This window comes from Pristiophorus japonicus, unplaced genomic scaffold (assembly GCF_044704955.1).
Source record: "Pristiophorus japonicus isolate sPriJap1 unplaced genomic scaffold, sPriJap1.hap1 HAP1_SCAFFOLD_42, whole genome shotgun sequence".
NCBI lineage: Eukaryota > Metazoa > Chordata > Chondrichthyes > Pristiophoridae > Pristiophorus > Pristiophorus japonicus.
In genome coordinates this window covers 2,465,475-2,489,852 of record NW_027254090.1, presented here as the reverse complement: position 1 = coordinate 2,489,852, position 24,378 = coordinate 2,465,475, and the positions used below count along the sequence as shown (strand labels likewise).

At 46.7% G+C, this 24,378-nt stretch overlaps 1 non-coding gene across 1 annotated transcript; it reads right to left on the bottom strand.

The window, feature by feature from the left end:
• Positions 1-8,194: 8,194 nt before the first annotated feature.
• Positions 8,195-8,267, bottom strand: trnak-cuu (transfer RNA lysine (anticodon CUU)). Its single transcript has one exon. It is a non-coding gene; the product is annotated as a tRNA-Lys (tRNA).
• Positions 8,268-24,378: the final 16,111 nt, after the last annotated feature.

Sequence of the window (24,378 nt, the reverse complement as noted above, 5' to 3'; positions counted from 1 at the left end):
CACAGTGGCGCAACCATCATTTACATTTTGTTGCTGACGCCTGCTCTCTACCTGATCATGCAGGTTGGGGTGGACCAGCGAAAGTCTGCTTTTAAGTGTCCTTTTCATGAGTAGCTCAGCCGGGGGCACCCCTGTGAGAGAGTGGGGTCTCGTGCTACAGCTGAGCAGTACTCGGGACAGGCGGGTTAGGAGTCAGCCTTCTGTGACTCGTTTGAGGCTCTGTTTGATTGTTTGTACTGCCCGCTCTGCCTGCCCATTGGAGGCTGGTTTAAACGGGGTCGAGGTGATATGTTTGATCCCATTGCGGGTCATGAATTCTTTAAATTTGGCACTGGTGAAACAAGGCCCGTTGTCACTGACCAGTATGTCAGGCAGGCCGTGCGTGGCAAACATGGCCCTCAGGCTTTCAATGGTGGCGGTGGCGGTGCTTCCCGACATTATTTCTCATTCAATCAATTTTGAAAAAGCATCCACCACCACCAGGAACATATTACCAAGAAATGGGCCTGCATAGTTGACATGGATCCTCGACCCTGGTCTGGAGGGCAAGGACCACAAACTTAGTGGTGCCTCTCTGGACGCGTTGCTCAACTGAGCACATACACTGCATTGCCGTACACAGGACTCTAAGTCAGAGTCGATAATGGGCCAGCACATGTGGTATCTCGCTAACGCTTTCATAAATACTATACCCGGGTGTGTGCTGTGGAGATCCGAGATGAACGTCTTCCTGCCCTTTTTTCGTAGCACTACGCGGTTACCCCACAACAGGCAATCTGCCTGACTGGACAGCTCGTCCTTTCGCCGCTGGAACGGCTTGATTGGCTCTTGTATTTCAACGGGAATGCTGGCCCAGCTCCCATGCAATACACAGTTTGTTATTAGGGACTGCAGAGGAAATTGGCTGGTCCAAGTCCTAATCTGGCGGGCCGTGACAGGTGATTTATCATTTTCAAATGGTTCCATGACCATCAACAAGTCAGCGGGCTCCGCCACCATCAACAAGTTTGCAGGTTGCGCCATTTCCACCCCCGTGGTGGGCAATGGTAGCCGACAGAGCATCCGCACAGTTCTCAGTGCCTGGCCTGTGGCGGATGGTATAGTTATACGCTGAGAACGTGAGTGCCCACCTTTGTATGCGGACTGAGGCATTAGTATTTATCCCCTTGTTTTCAGCGAACAGGCATGTGAGGGGCATGTGATCGGTTTCCAGCTCAAATTTGAGGCCAAACAGGAACTAATGCATTTTCTTTAACCGAACACACACGCTAATGCCTCTTTCTCAATCATGCTGTATGCCCTCTCGGCCTTAGACAAGCTCCTGGAAGCAGAGGCTACAGGTTGCAACTTCCCTACAATGTTAGCTTGTTGTAATACACACCCGACTCCGTACGACGACGCGTCACATGCTAGCACAAGTCTTTTACACGGGTTATACAGTACAAGCAGCTTGTTGGAGCATAAAAGGTTGCTGGCTTTGTCAAAAGCAATTACTTGTTTTTTTTCCCCATACCCAGTTCTCACCTTTGTGCAATAACACATGTAGGGGCTCTAAAAGGTGCTTAACTCCGGTAGGAAGTTACCAAAATAGTTGAGCAGTCCCAGGATTGACCGCAGCTCCGTGACGTTCTGTGGCCTGGGCGCGTACATGATAGCCTCTGTCTTGGCGTCTGTGGCCGAATGCCGTCCGCCGTGATCTTTCTCCCGAAAATCTCCACTTCTGTTGCCATGAAGACGCATTTCGACCTCTTCAGCCGCAGCCCTACGCGATCCAGTCGCTGGAGGACCTCCTCCAGGTTTTGTATGTGTTCGACGGTGTCCAGACCCATAACCAATATGTCATCCTGAAAGACCATCGTGTGTGGTACCGACTTGAGTAGGCTCTCCATGTTTCTCTGGAAGATCGCTGCAGACGACCGAATTCCAAACGGGCATCTGTTGTCGCTGAACAGTCACTTTTGCACGTTGATGCAGGTGAGGCCCTTCAAAGACTCCTCCAGCTCCCGCGTCATGTCGGCCGAAGTCAGCTCAAGCTTGGTGAACGCCTTGCCTCCTGCCAGCGCGCCAAATAGGTCGTCTGTCTTAGGTAGCGGGTATTGGTCCTGCAGCGAGAAACAATTAATAGTTACTTTATAATCGCCGCAAACCCTGACCGTGCCATCACATTTGAGTACTGGAACAATCGGCCTGGCCCATTCGCTGTATTCCACTGGGGAGATGATGTCCTCGCGTTTCAGCCTGTCCAACTCGATTTCCACTCTCTCCTCATCATATGAGGTACCGCTCGCGCCTTGTGGTGAATGGGTCGTGCCTCTGGGACCAAGTGGATCCGCACCTTTGCACCGGAAAGCTTTCCAGTGCCTGGCTCAGAAAGGGAAGGACATTTGTTCAGAACCTGGGTACATAATGCCTCATCGACATGTGATAGCGTTCGGATGGTATCCCAGTTCCAGCGGATTTTGCCCAGCCAGCTCCTTCCAAGCAGTGTTGGGCCATCTCCCGGGATAATCCAGAGTGTCATTTCGTGCACCGTGCCCTCGTATGTGACCGTGATCATGGCGCTGCCCAGGACAGTGACAAGCTCTTTGGTGTACACTCTCAGTTTCGTGTGGATGGGGCTTCGGGCTGGTCTGAATGCGTTGTTGCACCACAGTCTCTCAAACATCTTTTTACTCACGATGGACTGGCTAGCGCCAGTGTCCAGTTCCATGGTTACGGGTAAGCCATTCAATTTTAAATTTAGCGTTATAGGTGGACATTTCGTCGAAAATGTGTGCACCCCGTGTACTTCAGCATCTGCCTCCTCTCTCTGAGGCTCGAAATTGCTTTGATCCACCATGGACCGATCTTCCTCTGCCACATGGTGGTTAGCAGGTTTTGCAGAGCTTTCAGCTCATTCGCAAGCTCGTTGGAGATGCCCCATTGTTCCACAGCTCTTGCAAACATACCCTTTGAAGCGGCATGAATAGGCTGAATGGAAGCCTGCACAACACCAACAAGGTGTGAATTGCCTTGCACTCATCCTTTGTTGGGGAATCTGAGTCATCTGGGTCACCTGAGGCCTGCTGGCAGTTGCAGATTCGTGGGTTGTGCCCTGTACATTTCTGCTCACAAACACAGTTCCAGTTAATTTATGAACATTGCTAGCACTTGTGTGCTGAGAGATTTGTTTGGTGTTTTCACTTGTGGACATAAATACCTTTGTTATCGCAATGGCCTTACTGACGATCGGTGTCTCTACAGCCAAAGGTTTTCGTAGGATGGTCTCGTGGCCAATACCCAGTACAAAAAATTCTCTGAGAATTTGCTCCAGGTAGCCATCAAACTCACATTATCCTGCAAGTCGCCTTAGCTCGGCGAGGTAGCTCGCCACTTCCTGATCTTCAGTTCGCTGGCACGTATAGAACCGATACCTCGCCATAGCACGCTCTCTCTCGGGTAAAGATGGTCCCGAACCAGTGTACTGGCCTCCTCATACGACTTACCTGTGGGTTTCACCAGAGCCAGAACATTCTTCATGAGGCTGTAGGTCTGAGCCCCACAGACTGTGAGGAGGACCACTCTCCTTTTTTGCAGCACTTCCTTCTCCGTCCAGCTCGTTCGACATAGTCTTCCCAGTCCTCACCGTCCGAGAACTTCTCCAGGATGCCCACAGTTTGCTGCATCTTTGTGTTGGATTCGTATTCTCGACGCCAGTTATTGTGTTCCTAACACAGATGAGGCTGCACACAGGGACGTTAAAGTAACAGTGACCTCAGTCTTTAATAAGACACTCTAGAGTGAGAAACTGGCCTTAGGGGCCGGCTTAAATACAGTGCTCCTAAGGGGTGTTGGGATCCCTTGGGACTTCAGGGGATGAGCTCCCTGATGGTGGAACATGGGAGTGCATGCTTTACAGATACACAACACATTCGTTGCCTCAACTTTGCTTTCTGCCAACATCCCTTGTATTTAACCTTCGCCGCACCTCCGCCACAATCTCTCACCGCTCCTCCACCACGATCTCTCACAGTTCGTCCACCACGATCTCTCGTCACTCCTCCGCCACGATCTCTCACCGTTCCTCCACCACCATCTCTCGCCGTTCCTCCACCACGACCTCTCACCGTTCCTCCACCACGATCTCTCACCGCTCCTCCACCACGACCTCTCACCGTTCCTCCACACTGACCTTCCCGCCCCTCCGCTGTACCTGGGTCCCGCCGATGTTCCTGCCTGCCCACGCACAAAACAGCGACCTGTGTTTTGATGACGTGCAGCAGAGCAGGACTCCAGCTGTCCTGATTAACCCTTGCCACTGGACCAAGACCTCGCTCTGTCAAGCCCGTGTGGTGGCTGGTGTCCAACGGTCACACCACGTTAAAACAATCCACCCACAGGCATCTTCCACCCTTTGATTGGAGTTCAGAACTGGAACATCGGGTCCTTCATTGAAACACCTGTGAACCCATGTGGAAGTAAGTCTTCCTCGTTCGAGGACCCGCCAATGATGATGATGATGATGATGTGTGGGACCTTACCAAATGCCTGCTGGAAACCATCAGATTAAATCTAGTAAGACCCATCCCTTGATTAAGTTTTCACTGGCCTTGCCTTAGGAAGGATATATTGGCGTTGGAGGGAGCACTGTGTCGGTTTCCCAGAATGATACCTGGATTCCAATGTTTAAATTAAGACATGAGATTACACCCACTGGAAATTAGAGGGTCGAGCATTGATTTGATCAACATTTTCAAAGATAATAAGGGAAGAGATATAGTAGATAGAGCGAAATGATTCCCGCTGGTTGGGGAGTCCCAGACTAGGGGCCATAGTCTAAACATTAGAGACAGACGTTTCAGGAGTGAAATTCGGAAACATTCCAACACACACATGGTGGGAGAGGTTTGGAACTCCCTTCTGCAAAGGGCAGTTCGTGCTAGGTCAGTTGTTCATTTTACATCGCATTTTGATCAAAGGTATTAAGGAAGATTGTCCAAAGGCGGGTATATGGAGTTTGCTCACAGATCAGCCATGATCTCATTGAATGGCGGAACCGGCTCGAGGGGCTGAATGGCCTCCTCCTGTTCCTGTGTAACAGGCTTGAGCGGCTGAATGGCCTCCTCCTGTTCCTGTGTAACAGGCTCGAGGGCCTGAATGGACCTCCTCCTGTTCCTCTGTAACAGCCTCGAGAGGCTGTATGGGCCTCCTCCCGTTCCTCTGTAATAGGCACGAGCGGCTGAATACCATCCTCCTGTTCCTGTGTTACAGGCTCGAGGGGCTAAATGGGCCTCCTCCTGTTCCTGTGTATCAGGCTCGAGGGGCTGAATGGGCCTCCTCCTGTTCCTGTGCAACAGGCTCGAGGGGCTGAATGGGCCTCCTCCTGTTCCTGTGTGTAAGGTCTCTGAAACAAAGGGAGGTGATATGAGAAAATATAAACTAAATGGTATTGTGTTAAAAGAGAAGCAGAAGGATTGAGTGATTTACACACATAAATCTTTGAAGCTGGGTAGATAAGTTACTAAGTTGTTTAAAAAGAATACAGGGCCCTTGGCTTTATATGAAGTGAAATAGAGGACACCAGCGAAGAAGTTGTACCATACCTTTTCAATCCCGGTTTAGGCCTCAGTTGGAGAACTGTTTACAGTTCTGAGCACCACAATTTAGGAAGGATATCAAGGCATTGGAGAGAACGTAAGAAATATATAAGAAACATTTTCTATTGTTGTAAAAGACACAAACACAGGCATTCATCGAGAATCAACATGCAGGTGACCACACACAGATTAAAGAGCCAGAGAGACCGACAGAATCGGGTAACACCGGCAAATAGACAAGAGATATTGACAAGGACTGAAAGCACTTTGCGATCAGAAAATTGACGGCCCAGCTGTGGTTAATGACACGGCTTTTGATGATTGATCTCCGTACAAGCCTTGAAATTCAGGAGAACCGGTATCGTGGTTTGAAGCTCGAGATAAAGCTCGAGATAAAGCCACGGGGCGATACCAACAGACGCCTGGCCCGGCTAGTTCAGTCGGTGGAGTATTAGGCTTTTAATCTCCGGGTCGTGGGTTTGAGCCCCATGTTGGGTGAATTATTGTCCTTAAACTTTTATGGTGCTTTCACTGGAAAACATCATTATTGAACCCATAACCTTCTTTTGCACAATGAACAAAATGCGAACTGAGGGAGAGTTGATCATTTGATCATATGTTCTGTGCTCTGTGTGAGAACTCAAGAACCAGGAGCAGGAGTCGGCCATTTGGCCCTTCGAGCCTGCCTTCTTTTGCAATGAAACAAATTATAACCGTGTTTTTAAATGAGCAGTGCGAGATATTTCGAGGGCACATTTCAATGCTTCACAAAACCATTCCTTTCGTTATAGCCACCCAGGATCGATTCACGGTTTGAGAAGTAACTTTGATATCATTGTTTGCAACTGAAGTGGGGTCATTTTATGAAGTTCGATGGATGTCCCAAAGCACTTGCGAGTGGTGTCCAAACAAATGAGTTTGCAATTAAAAACACTGAATGTCAGGAGTGGGATTTGACCCCACACTTCCAGAGGACACGGTGACCTGAACACAGCACCTTAGACCGCTTGGCCATCCGGACTGTTAGAAGCTCCAGTTATAAGTTATTACTCTGGAAAGTTTCAGACCGGGCACTTGTTCAGTGTTGCTGGAAGGCCAAGTGGCCGGGATATCCTCTCCCCCGTTGTTTTCCTGAGCTTGTGCACGGTGTCCGGGGAGCTTTGGTCCGGGTCCGAGGTAGCTTGCATCATATGACAATGCACCCCGGAATGCTCTTGTTCCCTTTTATCGCACATTAGTTTTTGGTGCAAAAATAATATCTCCAGTGGAGACAGTGATCTAAACACAGCACCACATACTGCTCGGCCATCCTGACTATTCAGTGCTGTGTGTGGCCACCTGCAGGTTGATTTTGAACTTTTGTGTCCTGTCACATGCAATAAATGAGGGCAGCAGGCGTATCTCTGCCTGACACCGTGGAAACAGTGAGACAGACATTGCATTGTGTTCAGGTTTAATCACAGCAATATCCGCAGTCAGGAGCTGAAAAGGACGAAGAGCTGAAAAAACACAAGAAAAAAGCAAAGAAATGTCAACAATTGTGGTAAACTTATTAATGTGTTTCCTGCTCGTTTCGTGATGCGGCGCTCACAGAGGGAGTACGAATTCAGAAAATAATTCTTCCATTCAAAATCTTTAAAATAATGACATGCAACTAATTAAACTGTGTGCCGGGGGATGGGGATGGGTGAAGATTATTTGTTTTATGCCCCATTCATTAACCAACAGCGTTGTTTTGTAGAATTGTTACTGAGGGACAGTGGAAACTTCAATAACTGAACTTTAATTATTTAAGGATTTTGAATCATTGATGAAGTTTTCTCCCCTATCTGACTTTACTCACTCTGTATGTTGGAGACTGGTTTAAAATGTTCAGTGCTCATGCGACAAGGAACCTGGGGCGACTTTTGTTCAATTTATTTCACAGCAAAAGTATTCTCCAAAATACAATTTCCACCGGGGCTCGAACCGGGGACCTTTCACGTGTGAGGTGAATATGATAACCACTACACTACAGAAACACTGTGTCTAAAGCAACCTTAGGAATATAACCAGAGCTTTAACCTACACAGCTGGCCGATTCTTCAGGAGCTGGTTTTACGAGAAGAGAATGACGGTGCTATATTTCGGAAGGCAGTGAGCGTGGCAGGAATTGATCTCGTGTTTCCCAGACTTCATAATAGGAACAGGAGATGGCCATTTAGCAGCGAGTGGTTAGGATCTGGAATGCACGGCTTGAAAGGGCGGTGGAGGCAGACTCAATCTTATCTTTCAGACGGGAGTTGGATAAGTGTCTGAAGGAAAAACAATTGCAGGGCTACGGGGAAAGGGCGGGGAGTGGGACTCGCTGAGGGTCGGCACGGGCTCGATGGGCCGAATGGTCTTCCGTGCTGTAACCATTCCACGATTCGATCAGTTAGTGGCACATTTTATAGTGTGGCTGGGAGCACAACATTGCAAAGGGACATGGATTGAGTCGCCAAAAGTAGAGGCATCTGATTTTGGAGATTCGCGGGGCGTGGGAATTTCGGAGTTTAATGACTTTGAAAGCAACATTTTTGTTTTGTGCCGCTTTGGTCAGAGGTTTTCCATTAAAGCAACATTAAATGAAAATAAATCGCCCAACGTTGGTATCGAACCCACGACACTGAGATTAAGAGTCTCATGCTCTACCGACTGAGCTAGCCAGGCTTCCATTCAAAGCACGTGTTTATCACTCATTGCAGCCAGGCGCCTGTTGGCTACGCCCCAGATGTTTCAACTTGCTGTTGAAGAACTGCCAGGATCTTCTTGAATGGTGGACCAGGTTGGAGGGGCCATTTGGCCAACTCCGGCCCCTCATCCTTACGTGTTTATGTTTACGTCTTTATGCGGAGCTCCTTTCAGGGTAAACGAGCCAAAGGAGGACAGGCTAAACGTTATAAGGACACCCTCAAAGCCTCCCTGGTAAAGTGCGACATTACCACTGACACCTGGGAGGCCCTGGCCGCATACCGCCCGATGTGGAGAAAGTCCTTCTGGGAGGGCGTTGAGCTCTTTGACTCTAGACGCAAGGAGCATGAAGAGACCAAGTGCAGGCAGCGGAAGGAGCACGCGGCAAACCAGTCCCACCGACAACTTCCCTCGACGAATGTCTGTCCCACCTGTAACATGATCTGTGGCTCCCGTATCGGAATGTTCAGCCATCAAAGGACTCACTTTGGGATGGAAGCAAGTCCTCCTCGATCCCGAGAGACTGCCTCTGATGATGTCTATGACTTGCGGTACACTGCGGAAACATCTCCACATTCAGCACCAGATTACCAGAATTAAACCCAATGGGATCGGGAGAAAAGTTCCTCATGTGCTCAGAGCAAAATATATCATATGACAATAGAACTTTATGTATTAATTAATGATGTTTAAATCAATGCTTCATTTTTTTTTACACAGGAGATGCATAAAGATGTGTAAAATAGATGAACTATTTTTTTATAAGGTTTTGAATTAAGAGTACAATTTCCCTGACCGGGAATCGAACCCGAGCCGTGGCGTTGAAAGCACTAAATCCTAACCACTAGACCATTAGGGAACCTGGTTTGGATAAAGTATTTTTTTAAATAAAAATAATTCTCTGCCTGACACCTTGGAAACAATGAGACAGCCCTTGGAGCAAGGGTCTGGTTATTGCCAAACAGCAAAGGAAATATTAATTCTGGAAGAACATTATCCGAAAGAACAGTGACCGCGACGTGATTTGAACATGCAACTTTCGGATCTGGAGTCAGACACGCTACCATTGCACCATGAGACCTACACAGTGAGCTGGAGATGTTTGTCTCTATGAAGGTTCTGTAATACAATGTGCTTTAAAATCTCGGCCCATTCCCACCAGGTATCACAAGCAGCGCTCACCTGACAGGCACCGCATGGTTTCTTCTTAAACTTTTCTCTTGCTTTCACGGGAAACCATCATTAATTAACCCCTCATCTTCTTTTGCACAATCAAACAAATGCTAACTCAGGAACAGTCCATACTTCAATCATTTGTCCTGTGCTTTGCATCTTAACTCGAAAACCATATCCCATTTTACTCACTGTATTGTAGCTTTCTGGTTCAAAATCCTCATTGCCGATGACACCACGAATCTGGGGCAACTTTTATCAAATTTAACAGCACCGGTTATTCCTACCGTGTACACAACATACAATCAGTAGTAAAGATAAAATCCCATCATGCGTATTTTCAGATTCAACGCTGCAGCATTTCAAATAAAATGAAAGAATTTTGCACTGAAAAGATTTGCAAGTGTTGCTTGTATTTGTGTCTTTAATCAAATTTTGTGGCGTCTGACTCCCATTCATGCCACTGCTGAATAAGAAAGGAGGGTTTGACATTGACCAGTCTGCACTGTCCCTGATATTTGTGAGCTCATCCCTTATATTCAGTGGTTTCTCGCCCTTTGATGGGCTGCATTGTAGCGGATATCACGTTGGCCTCACATTGAGTGCTGTTGAGGGGGATGACTCATCAGGGGAGTGCAGCAGCAGCCAAGTTCATGGCACCGTGGCTGGCTCTGCTGCACAGAAGGGCAGGAAAAAGAGTGGGACAGCGATAGTGATAGGGGATTCGATTTAAAGGGGAATAGATAGGCGTTTCTTCGGCCGCAACCGAGACTCCAGTTTGGTATGTTGCCTCCCTGGTGCAAGGGTCAAGGATGTCTCGGAGCGGGTGCAGGACATTCTGAAAAGGGAGGGAGAACAGCCAGTTGTCGTGATGCACATTGGTACCAAAGATTTCGGTAAAAAAATTGATGACGTCCTACGAGATGAATTTAAGGAGCTAGAAGCTGAATTAAAAAGTAGGACCTCAAAAGTAGCAATCTCGGGATTGCTACGAATGCCACGTGCAAGTCAGAGTCGGAATCGCAGGATAGCTCAGATGAATCCGTGGCTTGAGCAGTGGTGCAGCAGGGAGGGATTCAAATTCCTGGGGCATTGGAACCGGTTCTGGGGGAGGTCGGACCAGTACAAACCAGACGGTCTGTACCTAGGCAGGTCCTGAACCAAAGTCCTCAGTGGGGAGTGTTTGCTAGTGCTGTTGGGGAGGAGTTAAACTAATATGGCAGGGGGATGGGAACCAATGCAGGGAGACAGAGGGAAACAAAATGGAGACAGATACAAAAGACAGAAAGGAGATGAGTATAAATGGAGGGCAGAGAAACCCAAGGCAAAAACCAAAAATGGCCACTTTACAGCAATATTCTAAGGGTCAAAGTGGAATAAAAAGGCAAGCCTGAAAGCTCGGTGCCTCAATGCGAGGAGTATTCAGAACGCCGGAGAGTGCTCTGAGCTAGTTAGAGTGGGTGAGAGCGCAGATAAAAAGGAGCCCAAGAAAGAATGCAAAAGGCAGGAGGCAACAGAGCAGAGTAGCACTGGGGTAAGTGTAAACCACAAGGTAATAGGAAGGGACAATATGTATGAATATAAAGGGGCTGCAGGAGGGGTCAAAACTAATTATCTTAGGTTAAAAACTAGTATTAAATACTTTACCTAAACGCACGCAGCATTCAAAATAAAGTAAATGAGTTGACGGCACAAATCATGACAAATGAGTATGATTTGGTGGCCATTACAGAAACGTGGTTGCAGGGTGGCGAAGACTGGGAATTAAACATACAGGGGTAGCTGACAATTTGGAAAGATAGACAAGAAGGGAAAGGAGGTGGCATAGCTCTGTTAATAAAGGATGACATCAGGGCAGTTGTGAGAGATGATGTTGGCTCTAATGAACAAAATGTTGAATCATTTTGGGTGGAGATTAGAGAAAGTAAGGGGAAAAAGTCACTGGTGGGCGTAGTTTATAGGCGCCCAAATAATAACTTGACGGTGGGGTGGGCAATAATCAAGGGAATAATGGAGGCATATGAAAAAGGAACGGCAGTAATCATGGTGGATTTTAACCTACATATTGATTGGTCAATTCAAATCGAACGGGGTAGCCTGGAGGAGGAATTCATCGAATGCATACAGGATTGTTTCTGAGAACAATATGTTACAGAACCTACAAGGGAGCAAGCTATCTTAGATCTGGTCCTGTGCAATGAGACAGGAATAATGAACGATCTCCTAGTAAAAGATCCTCTCAGAAGGAGTGATCACAGTATGGTTGAATTTGTAATATAGATTGAGGGTGAGGAAGTAGTGTCTCAAACGAGCATACAATGCTTAAACAAAGGGGACTAAAGTGGGATGAGGGCAGAGTTGGTTAAAGTAGACTGGGAACACAGAATAAACGGTGGCACAATTGAGGTACAGCAGAGGACTTTTAAGGAGCTCTTTCATAGTGCACAACAAAAATATATTCCAGTGAAAAAGAAGGGCAGTAAGAGAAGGGATAACTTGCTGTGGATAACCAAGGAAATAAAGGAGAGTATCAAATTAAAAACCAATGCGTATAAGGTGGCCAAGGTTAGTGGGAAACTAGAAGATTGGGAAAATTTTAAACGACAGCAAACAATGACTAAGAAAGCAATAAGGAAAGGAAAGATAGATTACGAAATTAAAATTGCGCAAAACATAAAAACAGATAGTAAAAGCTTTTACCGATATATAAAACGGCAAAGAGTGACTAAAGTAAATGTTGGTCCCTCAGAAGATGAGAAGGGGGATTTAATAATGGGAAATGTGGAAATGGCTGAGAACTTAAACAATTATTTTGCTTCGGTCTTCACAGTGGAAGACACAAAAACTATGCCAGAAATTGCTGGTCACAGGAATGTGGGAAGGGAGGAACTTGAGACAATCACTATCACTAGGCGGGTAGTGCTGGACAGGCTAATGCGACTCAAGGTAGACAAGTTCCCTGGTCCTGAGGAAATGCATCCCAGGGTATTAAAAGAGGTGGCGGAAGTTATAGCAGATGCATTCGTTATAATCTTCCAAAATTCTCTGGACTCTGAGGAGGTACCAGCGGATTGGAAAGCAGCTAATGTAACGCCTCTGTTTACAAAAGCGGGCAGACAAAATGCAGGTAACAATAGGCCGGTTAGTTTAACATCTGTAGGTGGGAAAATGTTTGAAACTATCATTAAGGAAGAAATAGCGGGACATCTAGATAGGCTTAGTGCAATCAAGCAGACACAGCATGGATTCATGAAGGGGAAATCATGTTTAACTAATATACTGGAATTCTTTGAGGATATAACGAACATGGTGGATAGAGGTGTACCGATGGATGTGGTGTATTTAGATTTCCAAAAGGCATTCGATAAGGTACCACACAAAAGGTTACTTCCGAAGATAGAGCTACGCGGAGTCAGAGGATATGTATTAGCATGGATCGAGATTTGGCTGGCGATCAGAAAGCAGAGTGTCGGGATAAATGGGTGCTTTTCAGTTTGGAAATCCGTGGTTAGTGGTGTGCCACAGGGATCGGTGCTGGGACCACAACTGTTTGCAATATACATAGATGACCTGGAAGAGGGGACAGAGTGTAGTGTAAAATAATTTGCAGATGACACAAAGATTAGTGGGAAAGCGGGTTGTGTAGAGGACACAGAGAGGCTGCAAAGAGATTTGTATAGGTTAAGCGAATGGGCTAAGGTTTGGCAGATGAAATACAATGTCGGAAAGTGTGAGGTCATCCACCTTGGGAAAAAAAACAGTAAAAGGGAATATTATTTGAATAGAGAGAAATTACAACATGCTGCGGTGCAGAGGGACCTGGGGGTCCTTGTGCATGAATCCCAAAAAGTTAGTTTGCAGGTGCAGCAGGTAATCAGGAAGGTGAATGGAATGTTCGCCTTCATTGCGAGAGGGATGGAGTACAAAAGCAGGGAGGTCCTGCTGCAACTGTATAGGTTATTGGTGAGGTCGCACCTGGAGAACTGCGTGCAGTTTTTGTCACCCTACTTAAGGAAGGATATAATGGCTTTGGAGGGGATACAGAGACGATTCACTTGGCTGATTCCGCAGATGAGGGGGTTATCTTATGATGATAGATTGAGGAGACTGTGTCTTTACTCGGTGGAGTTCAGAAGGATGATGGGTGATCTCATAGAAACATTTAAAATAATGAAAGGGATAGACAAGATAGAGGCAGGGATGTTGTTTCCACTGGTAGGGGAGACTAGAACTAGGGGGGCACAGCCTCAAAATACGGGGGAGCCAATTTAAAACCGAGTTGAGAAGCAATTTCTTCTCCCAGAGGTTTGTGAATCTGTGGGACTATCTGCCCAAGGAAGAAGTTGAGGCGAGATCATTGAATGTATTCAAGTCACAGATAGATAGATGATAAACCACTAAGCGAAATAAGGGTTACGGGGTGCGGGTGGGTAAGTGGAGCTGAGTCCACGGCCAGATCAGCCATGATCTTGTTGAATGGCGGAGCAGGCTCGAGGGGGTAGATGGTCTACTCCTGTTCCTAATTCTTATGTTTCTTATGTTTCGTATGGAGCAGGCGTCTACTACAACCAAAAAAACATTTTTTAAAGGACCTGCGTAGTCCTCATGGATGCGTGCCCAAGGCTTGGTGGGCCAGGACCATGGGCTAGTGGGGGCTTCCCTGGGCGCATTACCCAGCTGGGCAAACGTGTTGCACCTGCGAACGCAAAGTTCCAGATCTGCGTCTTTCCCTGTACACCAAATGTGTGACTTGGCAATTGCCTTCCTCATGACAATGCCCGGGTGCTCATTGTGGAGTTCTCTGATGAACACCTCTCTGCCCATCTGGTTTCTACGCGGTTTCCCCACAGTAGGCAATCGGCCTGAATCGAGAGTTCATCCCTGCGCCTGTGAAATAGTTTAACTTCCTCACGACATGCCCTGTACGTGGCTGCCCAGTCCCCATTCAGGACACATTTCTTGACTGGAGACAATAGCGGGTCTCTATTTGTCCAGACTTTAATCTGACGGGCTGTCACGGGTGAGCCTTCACTTCCGAAAGCTTCAACAGCCATGACCATCTCAGCACCATGCTCGGTAGCCCCCTCAGTGATGGCGAGTGGGAGCCTGCTGAGTGCATCGCCGCAGTTTTCGGTGCCCGGTCTGTGCCGAATTGTGTAGTCATAGGCGGCTAAAGTAAGAGCCCACCTCTGTATGCGGGCCGATGCATTTGCATTTATGTCCTTGTTGTCTGCCAAAAGGGACGTTAGGGGTTTGTGATCTGTCTCCAGCTCAAATTTCCTTTCAAACAGGTATTGGTGCATTTTCTTTACTGCATATACACATGCGAACGCCTCCTTTTCTACCATCCCGTAGCCCCTTTCTGCCTGGGACAGACTTCTGGAGGCCTAAGCTACCGGCTGTAACTGACACTTGGCATTGACATGCTGCAACACACACCCGACACAATCGGACGACGCATCGCACGTTAACACAAGTTTCTTACATGGGTCATATAGCGTTAACAGAGTGTTGGAACATAACAAATTGCGAGCTCTATTAAAAGTCCTTTTCTGGCTGTCCCCCCAGACACATTCTTGACCTTTGCGTAGGAGCACGTGTAGCGGCTCTAGCAGCTTGCTCAATTTGGGAAGAAAGTTACCAAAATAGATCAGGAGCCCCAGGAACGAATGCATCTCCGTCGTGTTACCTGGTCTGGGTGCTCTCTGGATCTCTTCCGTTTTGGAGGCAGCAGAGCTGATCCCGTCTGCTGCTACCCTTCTCCCCAGGAATTCTACCACTGGAGCGATGAAGACGCACTTCGCCTTTTTCAGTCGCAGCCCTATCCGGTCCAGTCTGCGTAGCACCTCCTCCAGGTTGTGGAGGTGTTCTTCAGTATCGTAACCCGTGATGAGGATGTCGTCTTGAAAAACCACCGTCCCTCGAATCGACTTGAGGAGGCTTTCCATATTTCATTGTAAGATCGCATCAACCGACGAATCCCGAACGGACATCTGTTGTACTCAAACAACCCCTTGTGTGTCGTAATGGTGGTCAGCTTTTTCGACTCACTCGCCAGCTCCTGGGTCATGTAAGCTGAGTTCAGGTCTAATTGTGAAAAAAGCTTGCCACCGGATAGCATCGCAAAGAGGTCCTCCGCTCTCAGTAGCGGGTACTGGTCTTGGAATGACACCCGATTGATGGTGGCCTTGTAATCACCACATATCCTGACCGACCTATCGGCCTTGAGCACCGGCACAATCGGGCTCGCCCAGTCACTGAATTCGTCTGGCGAGATGATGCCTTCCCTTAGCAGGCGGTCCAATTCGCCTTCTATCGTTTCCCGCATCACGCACGGCTCTGCCCTGACCTTGTGGTGTACTGGCCTGGCGTACGGGTTCATGTGAATCACTACCTTGGCCCCCATGAAAGTGCCAATGCCGGGTTGAAATAATGAGTCAAATTTGTTCAGGATCTGTGAGCATGATACTCGCTCCACAGAGGAAATTGCATTGACATCGCCCCATTTCCAGTTCATGACAGCAAGTGAACTTGTGGGTCACGACTACTGTGGCGCTGCCTAGCACCAGAATGATCTCCTTTGTGTACGTTCGTAGCTGTGCGTCAATCGGCAATAATTTTGGCCTCCTGGCCTTGGATGCCCACAACTTTTCGAACTATTTGATACCCATCAGGGACTGGCTGGCCCACGTGTTAGCTCCACTGATACTGGGATGCCATTGAGGAGCACTTTCATCATTATCGGTGGCGTCCTGGTGTATGAACTTTATACGTGCACCACATGAACTCGCTGAACTTCAGCTTCCAGCGATTTCCCCCAGTGTTCATGTCTGCAATTTCTGCATGTATTTTGCTCATCTCTGCAAACTCTGGCTGAGTGTGTGCCTCCAAGCCTCCAACATGAGCTGCTGTGGGAAACAAAAGGTCTCTTGCCAGTCGATCGTCATTGACTGCCCCGTGATTGTCCTTGAGTGCACCATTAACAGGTGTTGATGGCCACATTACTGGCCGCATTGTCCCTTGCAATGACGTGAATCGCTATTCAGCTTGCCATTGTCTCTGTCGAACTCCCCCTCTGGGTTTGGCTACATATTGGGGCATGCCTGAGTGCCCTTGGCTGCCTGGAGAACTTAGTGATGCTTTAACAATGTTGAATCTCTGTCCCAATCATTGCTTAACACAGAACCTCTTGTCGGTTCTGCTCGTGGCCATACTCGTGTGGTTTAAATCCCAGTTTCTCGTCGCCATTGATACGTCCTTACAATACAGTGTAAAGGCACACGAGGCCCATGCTTCAGGGAAGGTCAGTCTGTGACCTGTCTTTTATTTCTTAGCACTCAAGTGATGGAAGTGGGTGGAGCTTCCCCTTTTATACCTGAAGGTCCAGGTTTGGAATGTCTCGAACAAGTTCACCACCAAGTGGTCATTGTTCTCACAGTGTACAACTTAGGTCAGATGATACATGGGTTACAATGCTGGTTGCATACATGACAGTCCTGGCCTCACTCACTGTGGAGCTGTGGACGAGCGATTAGTCGAGGGGTTGTTTGCGGCTTTGATCTGCTGTTGTGAAGCGCGGCGGAGATGCAGGATCCTTTAATAATCTCTCACAGCTCAACTGAAAGCAGCCGGAACGTGCAGCTTTGAGAGGTTCTTTCTGCACCGTCAGGGCTGGAAACGGGACGGAGTGAGAGACGTTGTGTAGAGTTTGAGTGTGTACAGAACTGTACGGAGAAACCAACCAATGTAACAGGGCTGTGAGACACTGCATTTTGTTAATAGTATAGCATTAAGCAGTCCCTCGGATCGAGGATGATTTGTTTCCACACAAAAAAGGGATGAGTTCACAGGTGTTTCGATGAGGGACCTGACAATCTAGGTCCCGAACTACATCATGAAAGGTGGAATATGCCTGTGGGTGGATGGTTTTAACGTGGGGTGACCGTTGCACACCTGCCACCACACGGGCTTGACAGAGCTAGGTCTTGGTCCAGAGGCAAGGATTACCCAAGGCGACCACAGACCAAGCTCTGCTGCATGGACCTAGTGTGTACACATGTGCCGACTATCCATAGATCGCAGTGTGCGCTGGCCCGTACTGTCCCTGGGCCTTCGCCTCTCCTGAGCCCCGATCTCACACCGCCCCTCCGCCCCGATCAAATATGGAGCAGTCAGAAACAGGACATCAATTAGTCCCTCTAATCTTGGAGACATCAAATATTAACACTGTTATTTGAAATATCAAAATATTAAACTCCAGCCTAGTTGAAGGGTTATTAACATCAGCAGAAACAAACACCAACTTTGTTAATATTGAACCATTAATGTCAATTATTCCATTTTTCTAATATTTAATTGAACAATGTCGAAAATGTTTACCACCCGGTTTCGAACCGGGGACCTTTCGCGTGTTAGGCGAACTTGATAACCACTACACTACAGAAACACTGCGATTGATATGTTGCTAGGAATCTAACCAGAGCCTTAACCTACACAGCTGGCCGATACTTCAGGAGCTGGTTTTACGAGAATAGAATGAATGTGCGATCTTTAGGAAGGCTGTGAGTGTGGCAGGAATTGATCTCGTGTTTCCCAGACTTTACACATAGGAACAGGAGCGAGTGGTTAGGATCTGGGATGCACGGCTTGAAAGGGCGGTGGAGAGAGACTCAATATTATCTTTCAGATGGGAGTTGGAAAAGTGTCTGATGGAAAAACAATTGCAGTACGATGGGGGAAGGGCTGGGGAGTGGGACTCGCTGAGAGTCGGCACGGGCTCGATGGGCCGAATGGCCTTCCGTGCTGTAACCATTCCATGATTCGATAAGTTAGTGGCACATTTCATAGTGTGGGTGGAAGCAGAACATTGCAAAGGTACATGGATTGAGTCGGCAAAACTAGAGGCATCTGATTCAGGAGATTCGCGGGGCACGGAAATTCGGGAGTTTAATGACTTTGAAAGGAACATTTTTACTTTGTGCCGTTTCGGTCAGAGAAATGTTTGTGAAAGGAATTTTTTGCAGAAAGGGATGCAACATTTAACCTTCTACCTGAACACTTGTTTCTGGGTGTCAGGTCACATTTCGTTTCAATGTTATTCTTCCAGAATTGCTGTAAGAACATAAGAACATAAGAATTAGGAACAGTAGTGGGCAATCTAGACCCTCGAGCCTGCTCCAACTTCCCCAACATCGGGAACAATTTCCCCGCATCCAACCTGACCAGTCCCATCAGAATATTGTATGTTTCGATGAGATCCCCTCTCATCCTTCTAAACTCCAATGTATAAAGGACCAGTTGATCCAGTCTCTCCTCATATGTCAGTCCAGCCATCCCGGGAATCAGTCTGGTGAACCTTTGCTGCACTCCATCAATAGCAAGAACGTCCTTCCTCAGATTAGGAGACCAAAATAGAAAACAATGTTCCAGTTGAGGCCTCACCAAGGCCCTGTACAACTGCAATAAGAACTCCCTGCTCCTATACTCAAATCACCAAGCTATGAAGGCCAACATACGATTTACCTTTTTCCTGCCTACTGTAACTGTATGCCAACTTTCAGTGACTGATGAACCATGACACCCAGGTCTCATTGCACCTCCCCTTTTCCTAATCTGCCACCATTCAGATAATATTCTGTCTTCACGTTTTTGCCCTCAAAGTGGATAACCTCATATTTATCCACATTTTACTGCATCTGCCATGAATTTGTCCACTCACCTAACCTGTCTAAGTCACCCTGCAGTCCCTTAGCGTCCCCCTCACAGCTCACACCGCCACCCAGTTTGGTGTCATCTGCAAACATAGAGATATTGCACTCAATTCCTTCATCCAAATCATTGATGTATATTGAAAAGAGCTGGGGTCCCAGCACTGAGCCCTGAGGCACTCCACTAGTCACTGCCTGCCATTCTGAAAAGGACCCTTTTATCCCAACTCTCTGCTTCCTGTCTGCCAACCAGTTCTCGATCCAGGTCAGTATATTACCCCCAATACCATGTGCTTTGATTTTGCACAGCAATCTCTTGTGTGGACCCTTGTCAACAACCTTTTGAAAGTCCAAATATACCACATCCACTGGTTCTCCCTTGTCCACTCTACTAGTTACATCCTCAAAAATTCCAGAAGAATTGTCAAGCATGATTTACCTTTCATAAATCCATGCTGACTTGGACCGATCCTGTCACTGCTTTCCAAATGCGCTGCTATTTCATCCTTAATAATTAATTCCAACATTTCCCCACTACTGATTCAGGCTAACCAGTGTATAATTACCCGCTTTCTCTATCCCTCCCTTCTTAAAAAGTGGTTTTACATTAACTACCCTCTAGTCGATAGGAACTGATCCCGAGTCAATAGCCTGTTGGAAAATGATCACCAATGCATCCACTATTTCTAGGGCTACTTCCTTAAGTACTCTTAGATGCAGACTATTAATCCCCGGGGATTTATCATCATTCAATCCCATCAATTTCCCACCTCATAAGGATATCCTTCAGTTCCTCCTTCTCACTCGACCCTCGGTCCCCTAGTACTTTTGGAAGGTTATTCGTGCCTTCCTTCGTGAAGACGGAACTGAAGTATTTGTTCAATTGGTCTGCCATTACTTTATTCCCCATTATAAATTCACCTCAATCCGACTGCAAGGGACCGACAGTTGTCTTCACTAATCTTTTTCTCTTCACATATTTAAAGAAGCTTTTGCAGTCAGTTTTTATGTTCCAAGCAAGCTTCCTCTCATAATCCATTTTCCCCCTCCTAATGAAACCCTTAGTCCTCCTCTGTTGAATTCTAAATTTCTCCCATCCTCAGGTTTGTTCCTTTTTCAGGCCAATTTATCTGCCTCTTCCTTGGTTTTAGCACTATCTTTAATTTCCCTTGTTAGCCACGATTGAGCTACGTTCTCCGTTCTATTTTTATCCAGACAGGGATGTGCAATTGCTGAAGTCACCCATGTGATCTTTAAATGTTTGCCATTGCCGATCCACCGTCAACCCTTTAAGTATCCTTGGCCAGTCTATTCTAGCCAATTCACACCTCATACCGTCAAAGTTACCTTTCCTTAATTTCAGGACCCAAGTTTCTGAATTAACTGTGACACTCTCCATCTTAATGAAGAATTCTACCATATTATGTTACTCGTCCCCAAGGGGCCTCGCACAACAAGATTGCTAATTTGTCCCTTCTCATTACACATCACCCAGTCAAGGATGGCCAGCGCTCTTCTGGGTTGAGAAAACCATCCAAAATTCACTCCATTAAATCCTCCTCCACCACATTACTACCATGTGGTTCGCCCAATCACGATGTCGATTAAAGTCACACATGATAACTGCTGTCCCACCACTGCACACATCGCTTCTTTCTTGTTTGATGCTGTCCCCAACCTTACCACGACTAACCAGCAAGACAGACATTGCAGCAAGGGTCTGTTTTTGTGAAACAGCAATTGCTAAAACAACAGTGAGCCTGACATGATTTGAATATGCAACCCTTTGGTCTGGAGTCAGACGCACTACCGTTGCACCACAAGCTCTACACAGTAGTTAAGGGTTGTTCGGCTATATGAAGGTTCTGCAATACACGGCGCTTTAAAATCCCCGCCCATTCCCACCAGTTTTCACAAGCAGCGCTCACCTGACAGTCACCGGATGGTTTGTTCGAAAACTTTTCTCCAGCTTTCACAGGAAAGCATCATTAATTAACCCCTCACCTTCTTTTGCACAATCAAACAAATGCTAACTCAGGGACACTCCATACTTCAATCACTTGGCCTCTGCTTTGGGGAGCGGGCAGGGAAGTGGACCTGAGTCCATGATCAGATCAGCAATGATCGTATTAAATGGAGGAGCAGGATCGAGAGGCCGTATGGCCCATTCCGGCTCCTATTTCTTATGTTCTTATGTTCGTATGCATGTTAACCCATTTTACTCACTGTATTTTAGCTTTCTGATTCAAAGTGTTCATTGCCGATGACACCAGGTATCTGGGGCAACTTTTATCAAATTTATCAGCACCGATTATTCCTACCGTGCACACAAAATACAATCAGTAGTGAAGATAAAATCCCACCGTGTGTATTTTCAGATTCAACGCAGCAGCATTTCAAATAAAGTGAAATAATTTTACACTGAAATGATTTGCAAGTGTTACTTGTATTTGTGTCTTTAATTAAACCTTGTGGCGTCTGACTCCCGTTCATACCACTGCTGAATAAGAAAGGATGGTTTGACATTGACCAGACTGCACTGCACGTGATATTTGTGAGCTCATCCTTTATATTCAGTGGTTTCTCGCCCTTTGATGGGCTGCAGTGTAGCGGATATCACGTTGGCCTCACACGTAAAAGGTCCCCGGTGGATCCGTTTTCTCTCACTCAAAGTTATCTATTTATTGATGAAATAAAGATCAATTAATGAATAAGGGAGCCCTTTTGCCAGGAAAATAAATAGCAAATAAAAACAGCAAATGCTGGAAATCTCAGCAGGTCAGGCAGCATTTGCAGGAAGACTGATCTCACCTCCGATTGTTCATTCACAGCAACTTTAAACATAATGTTTCTGCCTGCGATTGAATCAGGGATTTTACACGTGTAAAGCAAACATGATAACCACTACACTACAGAAACCTCTTGCACAACAGCCCCCACAGCGAGGAGCTGACCAGTGAGCTCGCTCTGTGCTGATCGGGAATGTGTTGGCTCACCTCAAACAACTTCTGTCCCACACTGAAAGTTCTCAATCCTTCTCCTCCGCTGCCCTTTACAGAAATGTCACGGATCACCCAGCCACCGTGTTCACTTCCACATCCTCACAGTGGGGCCACAGAGGCTCCTACCGTCTCCCCGCGATCAGCGAACTCACCCAGTTTACAAAGTTAAACCCCAAACACGTGCCCGGCAAAGTGCAGGAGAAGCCAGATAGTCTGTAAGCTCGGTCTATCACAGAAAGTATTGGCATTCATGGTGATTACAGCAATTATTAATCGTCTCACAGACCTCAATTATTTTTATGCGATGAATTGATCGAGGATTGAAAGCAGGTTAGTGCGCCGGGTTTTAACCCCTCGACCACCAGGGAACAGTTACGATGCATGTCGAACCAGGTTAGTGCACCGGGTCTTAACCCCTCGACCACCAGGGAACAGTCACGATACATGTCGATATATTTATATATATTTATATATGAACCTGTATGTCAATGGCTACCTACCGAGACCTCGTGGCGCCCACGGTAGTGCGTCTAACTTTCAGTGAGAGAAACGGTTCCACAGTGACACTTATCATGTGTTCTGCATGGTGACTGCTTGCACTATTACAAGGTGTGCCACCAGAGGGCACTGCGGGGGGTTGATACTTGTAGCTTACCTGCACAGGTGTGCCTGGCCTAGTATAAAATCAGGCCACCAATAAAGGTTATCAATAAAGGACTCAGGTCACGACAGTTAAAGAACGACACATTGTCTCGTGGAGTCATTATCAGAGCATTTGAAGGTCTAATAAGGGAGACCAAAGCCTCAGAAACTGGAAATTCTACAAGAGCGTCGAAGTCATGCTGTAGGTGCCTGGGACAACACATTGCTCAAAGTTGTCCACATGTGAAGGCAGAGTGTTTCTTCGACAGAAAGACTGGGCATCTTGCGAAGGCATGCCGACTGAAGGGAAAAACGTGTTGTTAAAGCTATGAGTCCAGCGTTCAAAGCTATGAGTAGAAATCCCAAGAGACTACATAGTATGGAAGACCAACAACAGGACGATGAGATGTTAGAGTTACACATCATCAGGAGCACGATTTTAACGGACAGTGATTCGGAAAGAATCAAAATCCACATCGATGTTGCTGGATTCAAGATAACAATGGAAATTGACACGGGTGCATCCGTGAGTGTAATACCGGAGTCACTGTACCGCGACAAATTGCGTGATTTCTAACTGGAGAAACCCAAGATAGAGCTGCGAGGCTCTTCGGGAGAGTAAATTCCTGTCGTTGGTCATATCACTGTACCGATCGGTGAAATATAAAGATCAATTTCAGAACTTGCCTCTAATAGTAGTGAAAAGAGACAAGTCTGCCTTACAAGGATGAAATTCATTAAGCTCACTGAAGCTGGATTGTACTCAGATTTTCTGTGTGGAAGCGAGATTTTCAACAACGGATGAGGTTATCAAGAAGTATCCAAAGTTGTTCTGCGAAACGGACAGGCCGATCCAAGGCTTCAAGGCGAGTGTCAGGGTACAGAAGGACGCTAGATTGGTTTACTACAAGCACCGTTCCGTACCATATGCACTAAAGGAGAAAGTTCACCATGAACTCAAAAAACTAGAAGGTGTGAACCGTTACACTGTGGAAACATCTCCCCTTTCAGCACCAGATTAACAAAATTCAAGCCAATGAGATCGGGAGAAAAGTTCCTCACATGCTCAGGGCAAAATAAATAATTGTCGTTCTACAAAAGAATGAACAAATTTCAACACCAGGTCAGACGGAAATGTTAAGCGAGCAGGTAGACTGCTGAATCGCACTTTTAAGGTGTTGGTGGTGACAAAGCAAATGGGTTCTGCCTTATGATTCAATCTAAAACATGTCTGAAATAGGATTCGAACACTATCTTTCGTGACCAGCGCACCTCATCTTAGACCACGTGGCCATCATTACTATTCTGTGTTGTGTGTGGCCACCTGCAGGTTGATTTTGAACTTTTGTGTCCTGTCACATGAAATAAATCAGGGCAGCAGGCAGATCTCTGCCTGACACCGGGGAAAGAGTGAGACAGACCTTGGAGCAAGGGGCTGGTTATTGTCAAACAGCAAATGAAATATTAATTCTGGAAGAATAACATTGAAACGAAATGTAATCCTGACACCCAGAAACAAGTGTTAAGGCAGAAGGTTAAATGCTGCATCCCTTTCTGCAAAAAATT